This window comes from Coenobita brevimanus, chromosome 24 (genome assembly GCF_032717465.1).
Source record: "Coenobita brevimanus isolate Jiangsu-jjx chromosome 24, ASM3271746v2, whole genome shotgun sequence".
NCBI classification, from domain to species: Eukaryota; Metazoa; Arthropoda; class Malacostraca; order Decapoda; family Coenobitidae; genus Coenobita; species Coenobita brevimanus.
Window position 1 is genome coordinate 12,836,451 of NC_136977.1, and position 15,371 is coordinate 12,851,821.

The following is a 15,371-nucleotide window of genomic DNA, read 5'->3' on the forward strand; positions in this document are numbered from 1 at the left end:
TAAATCAAAACTCAGGCACTGATACCCACAAACTTAATTTCTGTATGCAAAGTGTTAAAGCATAGTGCTTTTCTATCTATCTATTGCCAGACGCCTTAACCCGCCGTATGCCACAGCTGTAAATATACGGTCTGCCATGTGTGTGCACGAATTGCCACAGCTGTAAACATATGGTCTGCAATTGAAAAATCCGCCAAAATTCGAAAATCCAAATTTGGCAGGAGATTTTTGGTAGGCATAGTCCTGCACCTCTGTAGGGCTGGTACCGACGCTATAACTCATCCACGCCTCCCACAGGCCATGCGGGTAGCTGTCTCCTCAGTCGTACTTTAACTATGGGTGAGCGACTTTCATGTCACACCAAGGTCTTTCCCAACATGAGACTGACGATCTCCTGATGGTCCTCACTGATGGTGAATGTGATTCACCAGTTGATGCTGATAAAGACTATGCAAACACTTTTTTACATATATATAATACTAACTCCAAAATCACGAATATTTACCTGATAAATGCCACTCACTCAAATATTGTAATGAGCACCCATACATCATTATGCCTGGGAACAGTTCCAACATCATCCATGTACCTTCTGAGAGTGACAGTGGGTCATTTGGGACAGTTACCCAAGAAGAAAATGCCAATCTCCAACCTCAACTCATCGGGTGTCTCGGACAGGCTGAACATTTAAGATTTTCGACACTTAGGGTAGTGGTGCAAAAGTCACCCGCTTGTTACTGGTTGATGCAGGCTATGTTGAACCTAAACTCACCCACTTGTTACTGGACAACACAAGCTGCACTGAACAAAATTGCCCCTTGATGGAAAGAAAAACATCATAAATTAGTGCATAATTTATATTCGCCAAACGTTTTTATTGACACCATGAGCAAGTACAACTATTCTAGATTATGTGAATAAAATATCAGGCAGATAGAGGCATAAATAAAGGCAGGGGAAAAAATAATTTAGCAACAACTTTGGCCGTGCAAAACACCGCTCCCGCACTGCAGGACAATTGTAAGATAATCTCCTTTAGCATTTGGTACAACTGACCCAAATTGTCCTACAGTAAATGTTTATATACCAATATGTAGGTAATGAAATTTCCTAAAACTCAGAGTAACAATTACCATAAAACATATATTTCTATGAGGAAACAAGAAGGAAAGAAACAATATCATAAATTAGCGCATACATGTAATTTGTATTTGCCGAATGATTTTATCACCAACATGAGCTAGTACAACTATTCGACATTACGTGAATAAAAATCTAGCAGAGAGGCATAAATAAAAGCAGGGGGAAATAATAATTTAGTGAAACACCGTTCCCGCACTACAGCACGACTGTAAGATAATCTCCTATTGCGGTAGGTAAAACCGACCCAAATTGTCCTACAGTAAATGTTTATATACCAAAATGTAGTTAATGAAACTTCCTAAAACTCTTTCTCAGTAACAATTACCATAAAACATATACTTCTATTAGAAAACATGAAGGAGAGAAAAAAACATCTTGAATCAGCACATAATTTATATTCACAAAATGTTTTTATTAACACCATAAGCAAGTACAACTATTCGAGATTACGAGATAAAAAAAAATCACAGATAGAAGCAAAACAAAGAGTGTGAGGATAAAATATTTAACCCCTTAAACGCGGCCGTGAACAGTCGCCCCCCCCCCCAAGTGGCGGGGTTGTATCGTGGTCTGAGTACCTGTAGGAAAATATTAGCCAAAAATCAGAGATTAACCCTAGAACATTATACTTGGTATGGCAGATAGTACTTACATTCAGCTTTCTCCAGAGACAGGTGTTGAGCCTTCGTGGACTACCCAAGGACTTGTAGAGACTTGCAAAGTTGGGTAACCAAATCATCACTTTCACACCTCCAGCAACCCGGTTTCCCCTCTACTACAGCCTCATTCTGTCACAGTAAACTTTATACTACAACATAAAGGTAGTTTGGAATCCGTATTTGTACAACAATCACTGAAAATAAGGCTAAAATCAACGAAGCGTACGGCCGACATGCAGCGCGGCGGCGGTCTTCCCGTCACTCAACAAACATTTCCATTTTCAGAGCTAAAAACATGTATACTACATTATTTTCAATCATAGTACTTCCCAAAAGATCACCGTGGCGCGCTTTTTATTCTGCCTTACGCCCGTCACTTTATTCTCATTCCTGTCGGCCGCTTGCACTGACTCGGAAGAGCTAGAACTCGCCATAATGTCACTTTGAAAGCCTGCAGTAAACTGACGCTAAACAGGGGCAAACCGTGAGAAAAAAAAGCTAGTGTTACAATTGGGGAAACAAGCGTTTCCTATTAGCATAAACTGCTTGTGAGAGGAGAGCGCAGATTTACAGTTCTGAGCACTCAGAGCGCTGCCATGTATCACAGCCAGGCTGGCCGGGCCGTGGTAGGGGGGGGGACGGGGGAAAAATGCGATACTTGGCAACAACAGAGGTCTGTAGTACAAAGGTAAAGTATGCTAATTGTAGCTAAAGGGTGGTGGTACTGATAGACAATACCAGCTGGAGCCTGCTTGCCCACGGTTATTCAAAATTTACTAGAATCACAAACGCGACGCTCCGCCGTTATGTCCTTTTCGCCGAGCGTCGCAAACACGACGATCCGCGTTTAAAGGGTTAAGAAGTACTGCGAGCACGGAAACAGGGGGGATTCTTCTGGCACTCGGCCAAGGCCGAGCCAGCCCATATCCTGAGTACTTGCCTGCGGTTGGATGCAGCCTGTGTTGTCCAGTAATGTGAGGGTTAAGGTGACAGCCGAGAACGAACTGACCTCAAAATCGACCTTTTAGGCTGCTGTGAGTGCTTTTATGGTTATTTTCTCATCATTCCTACCCTATCTAGCAAAAATATAAAAAATAAAGGGGGGGGGGGGGAATGGCTGGCACCATGAGGGTCACAAGTTGGCCGACACACTGTGGGTTAATCCTGTAAGGGGTGGCAAAACAAATCACCTCTATGTTGCCCTGTCCCTTGCCATGTCACTGCCTTCCCCCCCCTCTCGAATATACCTCTCCACTCCGTCCCTCCACCTCATCCTTCTCCTCCCCCTCCCTCCACCTCACTCAAATACACTCTCCTTGTCAGTCTCTCACTCTCCATTCTCTCCATGTGGCCAAACCACCTCAATATATTTCTCCTAACACTTTCTATCACATCCACACCACAATGCTCCTTCACTTCCTCATTTGTCAGTCCGTCCCTCCATGTGACTCCACATGCTCCTCTCAAATAACTCATTTCCACTGTTCTCACTCTTGACTTGTGTCCCTCCAACAAGGTTCACTTCCATAAATTAGAGTTGGTATAACAATACTGTCATGCAGTGACTTTATTACTTCCATGCTCACTTCCCTGTTTCTTATCACTGCTTTCAAAGAACCAGCAACCGTTCTTCCTTGTCGCACCTTTTCAAGCACTTCACCCTCTACACTTCCATTCTTACTCATCACACTACCCAAGTACTTAAATGCATTCACATTTTCCTTTTAAAGTGGCTATTTCACATCAAAAGAGGGTGAACAAATCTCATGAGACCTACATTATTTTCTGCCTCCATAAAAGTGCTGAAAACCCAAATATGGCCAAAAATATGCAGTTTTAAATGTCATTCTATCTTTCTGTACTAATCTGGTGGAGTATCTTAAATGTTTATCTTAATTTCAATATTTTTGGTCCCAAGATAATTTGTTGTGCCTCTGCAAACATTCCAAAATACAGGAAAATCAACATAAAACACAAATTTTACATATTCAGCCCATGCACTAATAGTTACTTTGTGCATCATGTAGTACTCCCAGATTGTTCTTGAAACTTCACTACAGTCTGGTATGGTGTGTTGCTTGTCACTGCCAAACAACATCCCATATGTGAGGTTATGAGTGCTAAGTCATGACTCGCAACACTCTACCAGGCCTTCCTGCTCTCACTTCCCTGAAGTAGAGAGGTGGCTAAACAGGGATGGCCTGTGATCCAGAGGGGTGTCATTTAAGTGCTTAACCGGTAAATAATACCGGTAACTTATTTCCCTAAAGTGTACTGCAGGGGTGGGTGTAGCTATCAAAGCTGTCCTTTGTCTTGTTCTTGTAAATGTTTCCTCCTCATTTCTGTCACTTTTTTCCTTCTTTCCCTCCTCCCATCAGCCCCTCCTATCTTCCTCCCCTCTCCCCTTACCTTTTCAACAATTCCCTCTCTCTCACTCCCTACAGTTAAAAATCAAAGGTAAATGAAAATGTGGGGCGACCTGCCCGTATTCAGAAATTCATTCACTATGAGGACTGACAAATTTTAAGAGTTAAAAACCATGGTGTACATATATATAATGTAAATGAAAGTACAATAAGACCTCACAATAACAGACTAATTGGGGCCCAAACCATTCTGAAAAATGCAAAATTCCGATAAAAGCAACATCTGGACTTCCCCCTGCTAATCCTGACTTTTTCCGATATATCAGACATTAGTCCGGATTGCATGAATGGTTTTTAAACTGTTTTGACTATCACTGCGGTACTGTACTGTGTTATAACTTCACATTAATCAAATTGTGTATTATATATTATAATACTGAACTGTACACTGATAAACATGTCTTTTATTTACTTTATTGTGGTGAACATAGCTGCAGTCGTCAGGCAGTCCAGACTGATTCTGGCTTTATCGGACTTCTTCTGATATACAGTATAGGAATTTAGTCCGGTAGCTCCTCGAGTCCGATGAAAAAGAATTCTGGTCTATTGAAGTCCATTATATCGAGGTTTTACTGTAATTATAATGAATATGTTACCTCTGCAGCTCAGATGATGGACACTGTCATCATGAAACAGGTGTTCGGGGTGCCTCTGATGACGGATATAGCTGGTTTGAATTCCCACTAGTGTTTGAAGTCCTACCCATTGTCTACGGTACCCATTGCATGACATAGGTATACTGTATATCTGCAGAACGCAGGTAAGCTACACGGCTTGTCTTCCTTAGGAAATGGGAAAGGTAGGAACAATGATTACCGATTCCACATAGTCCAATTTGTTTGCTGTTGAGGGAAACCGGCCGGCCCTTGCCACTCCCACTCCTGCCGAGCCTTCCACTCACTCCGGCAAGAGACTGAGTGACAGTGTGATTGGGAGAATTTTAAAGATGACAGTATCATCATTACTGAGTAGAAAGATGACGTCTAAGAGCAGGAGTTACAGTGATGTGCCATGGCCACCTTTTAAGACCTCTCGGCCTCCTTCCCACCGTCTTTGCAACGCAAACACATCACCTTCCCTCACGATCATCCACATCACCCCGGCCTAAAACTTCACATGTGTGTGGGAAAATGTAACATATGGTGTAAATTTGCACATACATATAGAAAAAACTAGTGGTACTGAAAAATAAGAAAAATTTTAGTGAAGGGAATAAGTGTTTACAAAAGTATGAACTGATATTCATTTAGTGCATAAGGCTGAAGAAAAAAATACATAAGCTATACAAGATATGGAATACTACAGTACTGAAAATAAGTGTTATGACAAAAACTGTACATTGGTTTTGTATCATCCAGCACAGAACACAAGCATTAAAGAAAACGTGAATGTGATATTTCGAGGCAAGTATTTGTATAGTTTGTGGTAGGTGGAGGCACTCACCATCCACTCACTCGATGTAGTGCTGCTGTTGGGTGTCTGCCCTTTCCTCTCCTCCACCCTTCTTTCCTTCCATCCTCTTCTGTTTTCCTTTCCTTCATTCTTTCCTTGTCCTTCTGCCTACTGGTAACTTTACACTCCCTCTTCTGTCTTTATTTCCTTCATTCTTTCCTCTTCCTTCTGCCTGTGGGTGACTCTACACTGAGTGACAAGCCAAATGGTTTCCTGTACATCAGGAAACCATTTACTATGCTGCGTGGTAACCATATAACCAAATTTTGGCGCCTTGTGGTTTAGTGGGTAATTATTGCACTCCAATCGGATTGAGCCGGTGAAGGTTTATATCCAAGGGGTGGTTGGGGTTGATTGCTCATGTACTGCCACCCAGGGATGAGTGAGGTTGGTCACTCTCATCTTAAATGTTGGGACCAACTCCCTAGCCCTGGGCTCCTACATTCCTCATGTGGCAACGTAGGATTGGATGATGGATGGATGAAAGTAGTGTATAGTGCTTTTGTATTGTCTATCTATCTATTGCCAGATGCCATAATCCCATAAGGGGTAGCCATCTGACTTTGAGTTACAGTGGGATCTCACCAGTAACGCCTAATTGGTGCCAGAAAAATGCCATTATTAGCGAAAATGTTATTTGCGTGACATTAAAATACATGTATAAAGGGTTTGTTGGTGCCACCACTCCAGGACTTTTATCCACTTTTCCCACCTGGAGTCCTCCTATCACTACTTTTTTTTAGCTGAAATAAATCATCATGAGTAATATAAAACTCACCTTAATGGAGTTATGAGGTGTTTGGCATGATGATTGTTTCGAGGATTGTGCATGGATGCTACTGGATCATACCCCCTGACCCCTTGCTGGCCTCATCCCCACTCCTGCCTCTCACACCAAGGTCACCCACTTCCATCAACACTTCATCAAACCCCATAAAGTCAAAATCTTCAGAAAAGTCCCCAATGTCATCATCTACTCAACCCTTCTCTGTTGTTCTTCCTCGGCTGGCTAGCTTTGTGAAAGAAAGTGAGTGATGAGTGACTGACGGCGGGCATTCACTCGATCGTGATACTGTTTCTGGTATTTTCTTGAAATCTGATTTACAAGTCCAATCATTAGTCATTAATTCTGATGGATGCTCTCTCTCTGTCTCAGCAGACTTGAGTTGTGGCTGGAGTGCTGACCAGGCATGTTTAATGGTTGCCAATGTTGTATTATTCCAGGCATTGACAAAGAAATTTACGGCCTGTTGAATGTTACAATTCTTCCAGAATGCAGCAACAGTCATTATATTAGGGGTTGCAGGTATGCCAGGTGGAGCAGGTGAGTCATGTGGGGCTGTGGAGGTGGAGGGGGAGGCAGACTGTGAGTCAGGTAGGGCAGTGGAGGTGGAGGGGACGGCAGTGGGCGAGTCAGGGGAGGTGGCAAGGGAAGGATCCTCCATCTCCTCCTCGCTACTGCTCACATTTTCGGCGATTTCCTTCATCTTTTCTTGTTTGTCTGTTTCATTCCTCATCTTTATATGGACATATTTGCACTATAACAACTTGGCATTCACTAAATAACCGTTATTCATGTGAATCCAAACGTTATTATAGAAACTGGGTATCTGTTCTAACTTATCGTTATTGCCAAAAACGTTATTGTCGAAATCGTTATTGGTGAGATCCTACTGTACTGTATTTGTTTTACAGGGAGGGGCACTAACTCTCCACCAACCCACGTAGGGAGTACGTATGGTTTGGTTATATGGTTACCACCCAGCGTTGTAACTGGTTTCTTGGCTTACAGGAAACCATTTGGCTTGTCATTGAAATTCGTGTTGGGGTGAAACTGACGATGAATTTTCAGGGCATGTACTGTACGAGGGTTTTATATTGTAGTTTATAAACCTTTGGGTCTGGTTAGTACTTGGATGGGTGACCGCCTGGGAACACCAGATGCTGTTGGCATCCCTACGTGTCATGTGGGGTTGGTGGAGGATTAGTGCCCCTCCCTGTAAAACAATTAACTCTAAGCCCTTGGCCACCCTGTCTGGGATACATGGCGTCTGGCAATGAATGAATGAATGAAAATAAACCTTGCTATAAAAATGAGATCAAGTGAAAATGAAAGTGACCTTGCAATATACGTATTAATCCTATCAGGTTTCAGGGCTGGGCACACTGTGTCTGTGCTAGAGTCAGCCACTCTCACACTGACCCACATTTTCACGGCGTGATATTTTTCTTTGGTCCCTCTATGTAAATACACTTTCCATGATGGAATGTTGGTTTTGGTATCATTTTAAAGCTGAATAGTTGTACTTTATCGCAGTATGTTCAAAAAAGGAGAACAAGGAAAATAAAATGTCAAAGTGACGAGTTGAAGTTAGGCGATAACCAAAAATTTTATACCATGCCGTAGAAAGATATTCGGCAAAAAAAAATTAATAAAGATATGTAAATCTGGTTTAAACCATGCAACACTACATTAAATTACCTTTACAATGATATGTAGATTATGGTAATATTTTCATTTTATTGTGCGGTAAAGTGAGAGGAGAGAGATGCACAATTTTATTCAGCTCCATATTCGCTTTGCAATCTTTTTCTTTGATCAGCCAGTGTAAATACAATTTTTATGATAGGATGCTGGTTGTAGTATTATTTTGAAGCTGAATAGTTGTATTTTATTATAGTATGTTCAAAAAAGGTAGCCAACGGCCATACCACGTTGAGTACACCGCTTCCCGTCCGATCAGCGAAGTTAAGCAACGTTGGGTCTGGTTAGTACTTGGATGGGTGACCGCCTAGGAACACCAGATGCTGTTGGCATAACGTTCTCCCTACGTGTCAAGTGGGGTTGGTGGAGGATTAGTGCCCCTCCCTGTAAAACAATTAACTCTAAGCCTTTGGCCACCCTGTTTGGGATACATGGCGTCTGGCAATGAATGAATGAATGAAAATTTCAAAAGTCAAAGTGACAAGTTGAAGTCAGGCAAAAACCAAAAATTTTATACCTTGCTGTAGAAAAATATTTGCCAAGAATAAAGTGATAAAGAAACAAAGCCATGAGTCACACCAGCTATGCAGTACCCGCCACTCATAGAGCAACCATTCCTTTACGTCAGGATTGAGTCTCTTTGTTATGACTCGTAAATGTGATTTATGATGCATATTTTACAAAACTTTCCTAAAATGTCGATTAACCCCTACCAGGCAGGTTATGCAACATCCGTGCATGAGGAGGAAGGCGACGTTATGTAACGTCCAGCCATTTTCAGTCCTAAATTATTGGTGAAATTGGGTGATAAGGAATCCTTGTCACCTATTGTCCTGCCCTCTACTCTCCCAAGCCTTGAAACAAGTAAAATAGAATATACATAATCTATACGTTGGAGTATTGTAATTGTTCATGTAAAATAGTATATACGTACATAAGTTTTATTGTTATGAGTGTTCAAGTAAAATAGAAAACACATACATAAGATTTTAAAGACAAAGAATAGTGTAATGAATGCGTAAATGATAAATATGGTATTCAGTGGTGAAGAAAAAGCAAATGAGTGAATAGTTTGTTAGCCTCCCCCCAGGCGCGCCTGGTGATAAGCTGCCTGCCTGCCCTCCTCCCTTACTCCTCCCCTCCTCCTCCCACAGCCAGCAGAGACATATTACCGCACATATAAGACCTCTTGCCATTGTTTTTCATCCATTTTTCATCAATTTATGCATGTTTGGGCTTATTCCTTGATGCTTTATTTTTCTGAATATATGCCGCCCCACATGGTCGTATAATTGGTAAGTTGCCCGCCCATAAGGGGTTAAAAGCATCGGAATCTCTGAGGTTGGATTTGAAATGAAGATGAAAATCGTCATCGGAATCTCAAAGGGTTAATAAATGTTGTGACTAAAAACAATAAAGAATTTACTGCCATTTCTGTATTGAATTAAGAACTTAACCAAATAAATGCCCTTTATACATAAGATGCTACAAGATAAGGAAAACTACAGGTATAAAAAACAAGTTCGAATAGACCTGAAGCAGTGGCGTCTTCGTCGTGGGTCTACCCTCCAAAGGCTGCTGAAAAGAAGAGAAGGACAGCATGGGCAAACCACCACAAACCCCCTCAGCCCCTCACGGGGCCTGAGTACCTGGGAGTGGCTTCGGTTGCCTGGGCAAGTGCCACATCTCCCAACACAACACACACAACAACACTGCGTTTTCTACACCGAGAAATGACTCCCTGGCAGTCATTTCTCGATGACTTCTTCTAACCGGGGACACTGAGACCAGTCCAGGGTCCACCAACAAATACATATGTCCAACATGCTCAAAACCTATCACGTCGAGCTGACAGACAAAGGGTTCAGTTCAGTGCAATTCCTGCAAAAACTGGACCCATTGCACCTGCACAACACTTGCATCCAGAAAACATTACACAAACACCTGGACCTGCTCCTTATGCTCCTTCCCCCCACCCACTAACCCACCAACCAACCCTACTCCTACTTCCTTCACACCTCCACAGCCAAACCCACCCATCCTTCCCACACCATCCAATCCCCCAACTCCTCCCACTCCAACCCATCCTAATCCACCCCAACCCTTACCTCCATCACAACCTCCTCCTGCCCCTTCCCCTCCACTCACACCACTTCACCCCCTTGCTGCAGCAGCCTACACATATCACACACACAAATAAACATCCTTCAGTTAAACATAGATGGCATAAACACCAAAAAACAAGAACTCACACAATTCATCAAACAACAGAACATACACATTGCCATCTTACAAGAAACAAAACTACACAGAACACAGAAAACACCAACATTTCATAACTTCACCACCATTTGACAAGACCGGGCCAACAGCGGTGGCGGTGGACTCATCACTCTGGTACACAAATCCATCAACTATGCAGATACCAGTGCACACATGCAGTCATTTCTCCCCCCACATGACACCACAACAGAAATACAATCAATTAAAATACGCACTGGTAACAAATCACACATAACAATCGCTAATGCATACATTCCCTCCCAATCGTTCCCCACGGTACCACGCAATTACTCTCCGCAAATACACCACATCACTAACATAACCAACATCATCCTGGGTGGTGATTTCAACGCTATGTCGTCGGCCTGGCATGTCAACAACCCTGACACAGACAGAGGGTTGGTACTACCATCTCAGACAGATCATCTTTTCATACTGAGCAATCTAGACCAACATACCCATACCCCACACCAAACCCTCTTCCTCCCATCATCCCCAGGCATCATCTTCTGCTCCCCAAACCTCGCCCCCACTACATCATGGAGAGTGGTCAAAATCCTAGGTTCTGATCACCTCCCAATCATCATCACTACTAAAATCAGAATCAACCCAGCTGGCCACAGACACACATACACTAATTATAAGAGGGCCAACTAGGAGGCATTTGCAACTGAAACAGAACAACATTTCTAAGCACTAAACAGTAAACCCATCACAAACATCAACACTGCTGTGCACACTTTCAGTACAATTATACAAAATGCAGACAAAAGACATATCCCTAGAGGCAACAAAAGGAGACACAACCCCAACTTCACACGAGAAATTCAAGGCCTCATCAGACAACGGGACACACTGCGACGCTCCCCAACACCCCATACACAAGACACCATACAACAAATACAAGAACTCAACACTCAAATAAACAATAAAATATCAGAACAGAAAACACTTAACTGGAATAATTATCTCCAAACACTTGACCACAAAACATACACCAGTAAACTCTACAAAACACTAAACAGCATCACACTCTCCAATAGCAACACTACACACTCACATGCCGCCATCACAACAACAGACACCATACCTTCAAACTAACAAGCAAACACTCTCATCGATCACTTTTCACAAATCAGCCACCTAAACCCCCATCCTGTAAACCAATGTGTTATCCGAAGTAAGAGAGAGTTCCTCACAGACCTAGACTATGCACCTTTCACTTACAACCAGACGAAGCACATCATTAGCAACCTTAAGCACTCATTGCCTGTGGACCAGACAACATAAGCAACATACGCCTTGGACCACAAAGCATACAAGCACTCACCAACATAACAAACTACAGCTACAATCTATGCATCTATCTATTGCCAGACGCCTCAATCCCGTTTGGGATGGCCACAAACAAATCGCCTCCAAGTCGCCCTGTTCCCTGCCATTTCACTGCCCTGCTCCCAACTCTCACCCCCCTCTCTCATATACCTCTCCACCCCATCCCTCCATCTCATCCTCGGCCTCCCCCTCCCTCTTCCCCCCTTCACCTCACTCACATACACTCTCTTCATCAGTCTTTCACCCTCCATCCTCTCCACATGGCCAAACCACCTCAGTGTGTTCCTCATAACGCTTCCTATCACATCCACATCCACACCACAACGCTCCTTTATATCCTCATTCGTCAGCCTGTCTCTCCATTCGTCTGTGACTCCACAGGCTCCTCTTAAATAACTCATTTCCACTGCTTTCATGCTTGATTTGTGTCCTTCCAACAACGTCCAAGCTTCACTTCCATACTTTAGAGTTGGTATCACAATACTCTCATGTAGTAACTTTTTCACTTCCATGCTCATTATCACTGCTTTCAAAGAACCAACAACCTTTCTTCCCTGCTGTACCCTTTCAAGCATTTCACCCTCCAAATCCTCCATCCTTACTCATCACACTACCCAAGTACTTAAACATACTCACATTTTCCAATTCCCCACCATCCAACCTCGCTGTACATTCACTGACTTCACCTCTCTCAAAGACCATCACTTTACTCTTCCCTACATTCACCTTTCGATTCCAATTCTTACACACTCTCCCAAACTCATCCACCAAGCCTTGCAGCTCCCCTTCGTCTTCACTCAACAACACAGTATCATCTGCAAACAACAGTACAGGGAGTTTCCAAACACTATCCTCTCTCACCAGGGCCACTCCAACATCCACTACCCTACCTTGTACCTCTTTTAATACCCCATCCATATAAATATTGAACAACCATGGAGACATGACACATCCCTGTTTCAACCCAACTTTCAAAGAGAAAAATTCACTTAGTTCACCATCCACACACACTGCAGCCTTCGCACCATCGTACATACTCTTTACAGCATTCAACAACTTCCCATCTACTCCATATATTCTTAACACTTTCCACAATCCTTATCTATACCCTGTCATATGCTTTCTCCAAATCCATGAAAGCCGCATACAACTTCTTTCCCTTCTCTAGAAACTTTTCCACTAAAGATCTAAGAATGAATATCTGATCACACAACCTTTTCCCTTCCTAAAGCCTCCCTGTTCTTCTCCAACTAATTTCTCTGTTCTTTCTCTAACTCTGTCAATAAGTATCCTACCATACACTTTTCCTATTATACTAAGAAGACAAATGCCCCTATGATTACCACACACTTCTTTTTACCCTTTTCCTTTGTACAAGGAAGTAATTACAGCTGACTTCCATTCCTCCCAGGCCAATCTGCACATCTTCCACATCCATTCTACTACTATCTCTCCCCCATGCTTCAGCATTTCACCACACACTCCATCAATTCCTGGGGCTTTCCCCGATTTAACTTTCTTCATTGCTTCCACAACTTCTATCCTACTGATTTCTTCCTGTCTTCTCATCTCCCTCCTTCTCCCAGCCATTCCCCAGCCACTTAGACTCGCATTACTTCCATCCTCTATGTTCAACAATTCCTTAAAGTGTTCTCTCCATCTGCTCACTTTTTCTCCCTTCTCCACTAGTAATCTACCATTTTTATCTTTCACTCCCCTGCTAACTTCACTTCCACCCTGTCTTACTCTTTTCACCTCTTTCCAGATACAGTCCCTCCACTTTACACTCAAATTCCTTCCAAATTCCTCATCCACTCTCTTCTTACTAATCTTTTCACCTCTCTCTTTCTTTCTACATGATGATGACGATGATTATTATATTTCATTTGCTGGAAGTGTATATTGTAAGTTTAGGTGTAAACTCGAGACACCAAATTTTAACCGAACTGGATGATATTTACTGGTGCCGCACCTTACCAAAAGTTTGAGCATAATATGCAAAATTCTTGTTGTAAGAATAATCTAATTTGTTACTTGAAAAAAGGGTTTGTTTTAGGTATACTTCACTGAAGGCTACATTCTAGTATTACCCATATATATATTTTTTTCAGGGATTTGCCTTTTGAGTTATTTTAAGCACTTATTTACTATGACTGAAATGAAATTGTCAATGCCAGTGATGAAAAGCAGGAGCTTTCTGTGACCATATCTGCCTGCGGACAATATCCACCAATGTATACTATCAACAGGCAAAGTACAGTATATACCTACCGAGATCGAATGAAAAGCCAGAGGGAATCTGCAAAATGTCTGAAGAAATCATTCCATCCAACTATGCCACTTACAGTGCACTGGGATGGAAAATTAATTTCCAATGTATCAGGAGCAAATGTCACTGAACGCTTTCCAATTCTCATCTCAGGTGATGGAGTTTCAAAGCTTCTGAATGTTCCAAGTTTGGAATCAGGGACAGGAAAGGCCATGGCCAATGTCATCATTGAAACCTCGAATGACTACAGTATATCTGAGTGTGTGGCAGGAATGGCATTCGACACCATTGCCAGCAATACCAGATTGTGGGCAGGGGCATGCACCCTTATTCAACTACAGTTGCACTAGGATCTCCCCCACCTGGCTTGTCAGTGTAAAGGCTCAAACTGAAACTTAACAAATTAATCACAGTGGTCTGGCCGGGATTTGAACTCAGGCCCTCGCGCCTAGTAGCGCGCACGTTACCACTGAACGAAAGAGAGGATCCCCGCTCTGCCTACACGCAACGCGGGCTTTTATACACCACATTATATCACTCTTTTCTCCCCCTGGTGATTAATTTGGTCAGTTACAAACACACGTGGTAGCATTGCACACTGGAGGCCACCATTAGGAGGAGCCCGCGAACCACACAGACAGCTCATCCCCAGGATGTAAGGTTTAAGATACTGTCAACAACATCATGGCCCTCCAAGCCCCGCCTCACATCCCACACCGCTGCCAACCGCTGTAATGGCCCGAGCTGAAACTTAGCAGATTAATCACTGGTCTGGCTGGGATTCGATCCTGGGCCCTCACGCTTAATACGCACACGTTACCACTGAGCAAAAGAGAGGATCCCCTCTCTGCCTACAGGCAACGTGGGCTTTTATACACCCCATTACACCAGCATCACATTTTTTAGATACTTGCTCAAAAGGCCTTCACCATTTGCCTTGGACCATCCTCTGGTCCTGACATTCACATATTCAAGCAGTTCAAAGCCATATGACACGATACACTTTCAGACCTTGAATGACGATGAGTAAACGCTGGTGACTGACGGCGAGCAATGAGCTCATAGCATTTTGTATGAAAGCCAACCTCAAGATGATTATCGAGGACTGATAGAACCGTCCACTGTTGTCTTGGGTGGTGCACTGCCCCATGGAACACGGTTTCAGCATCCTGGTGCTTGCCACCATGCCAGATGAATGCCTAAAGTTATATACAGTAATCACTACAATATCCGGATCAATAGAGCCATCGGTAGGTTCGGATATTGGTTTTGTCCGGATATTGGGCCCCAGCTTATGGACTTGTACTTACGGACCCTAA

At 42.9% G+C, this 15,371-nt stretch overlaps 1 non-coding gene and 1 pseudogene across 4 annotated transcripts in view; one reads left to right on the forward strand and one right to left on the reverse strand.

Moving 5' to 3' along the window:
- The window catches only part of LOC145393494 (methionine-R-sulfoxide reductase B1-like), a 70,550-nt pseudogene that overhangs the window by 14,638 nt on the left and 40,541 nt on the right, over positions 1-15,371 (reverse strand). The gene's annotated exons all lie outside the window — the stretch shown is intronic.
- Positions 8,379-8,497, forward strand: LOC145393609 (5S ribosomal RNA). Its single transcript, XR_013896207.1, has one exon. It is a non-coding gene; the product is annotated as a 5S ribosomal RNA (ribosomal RNA).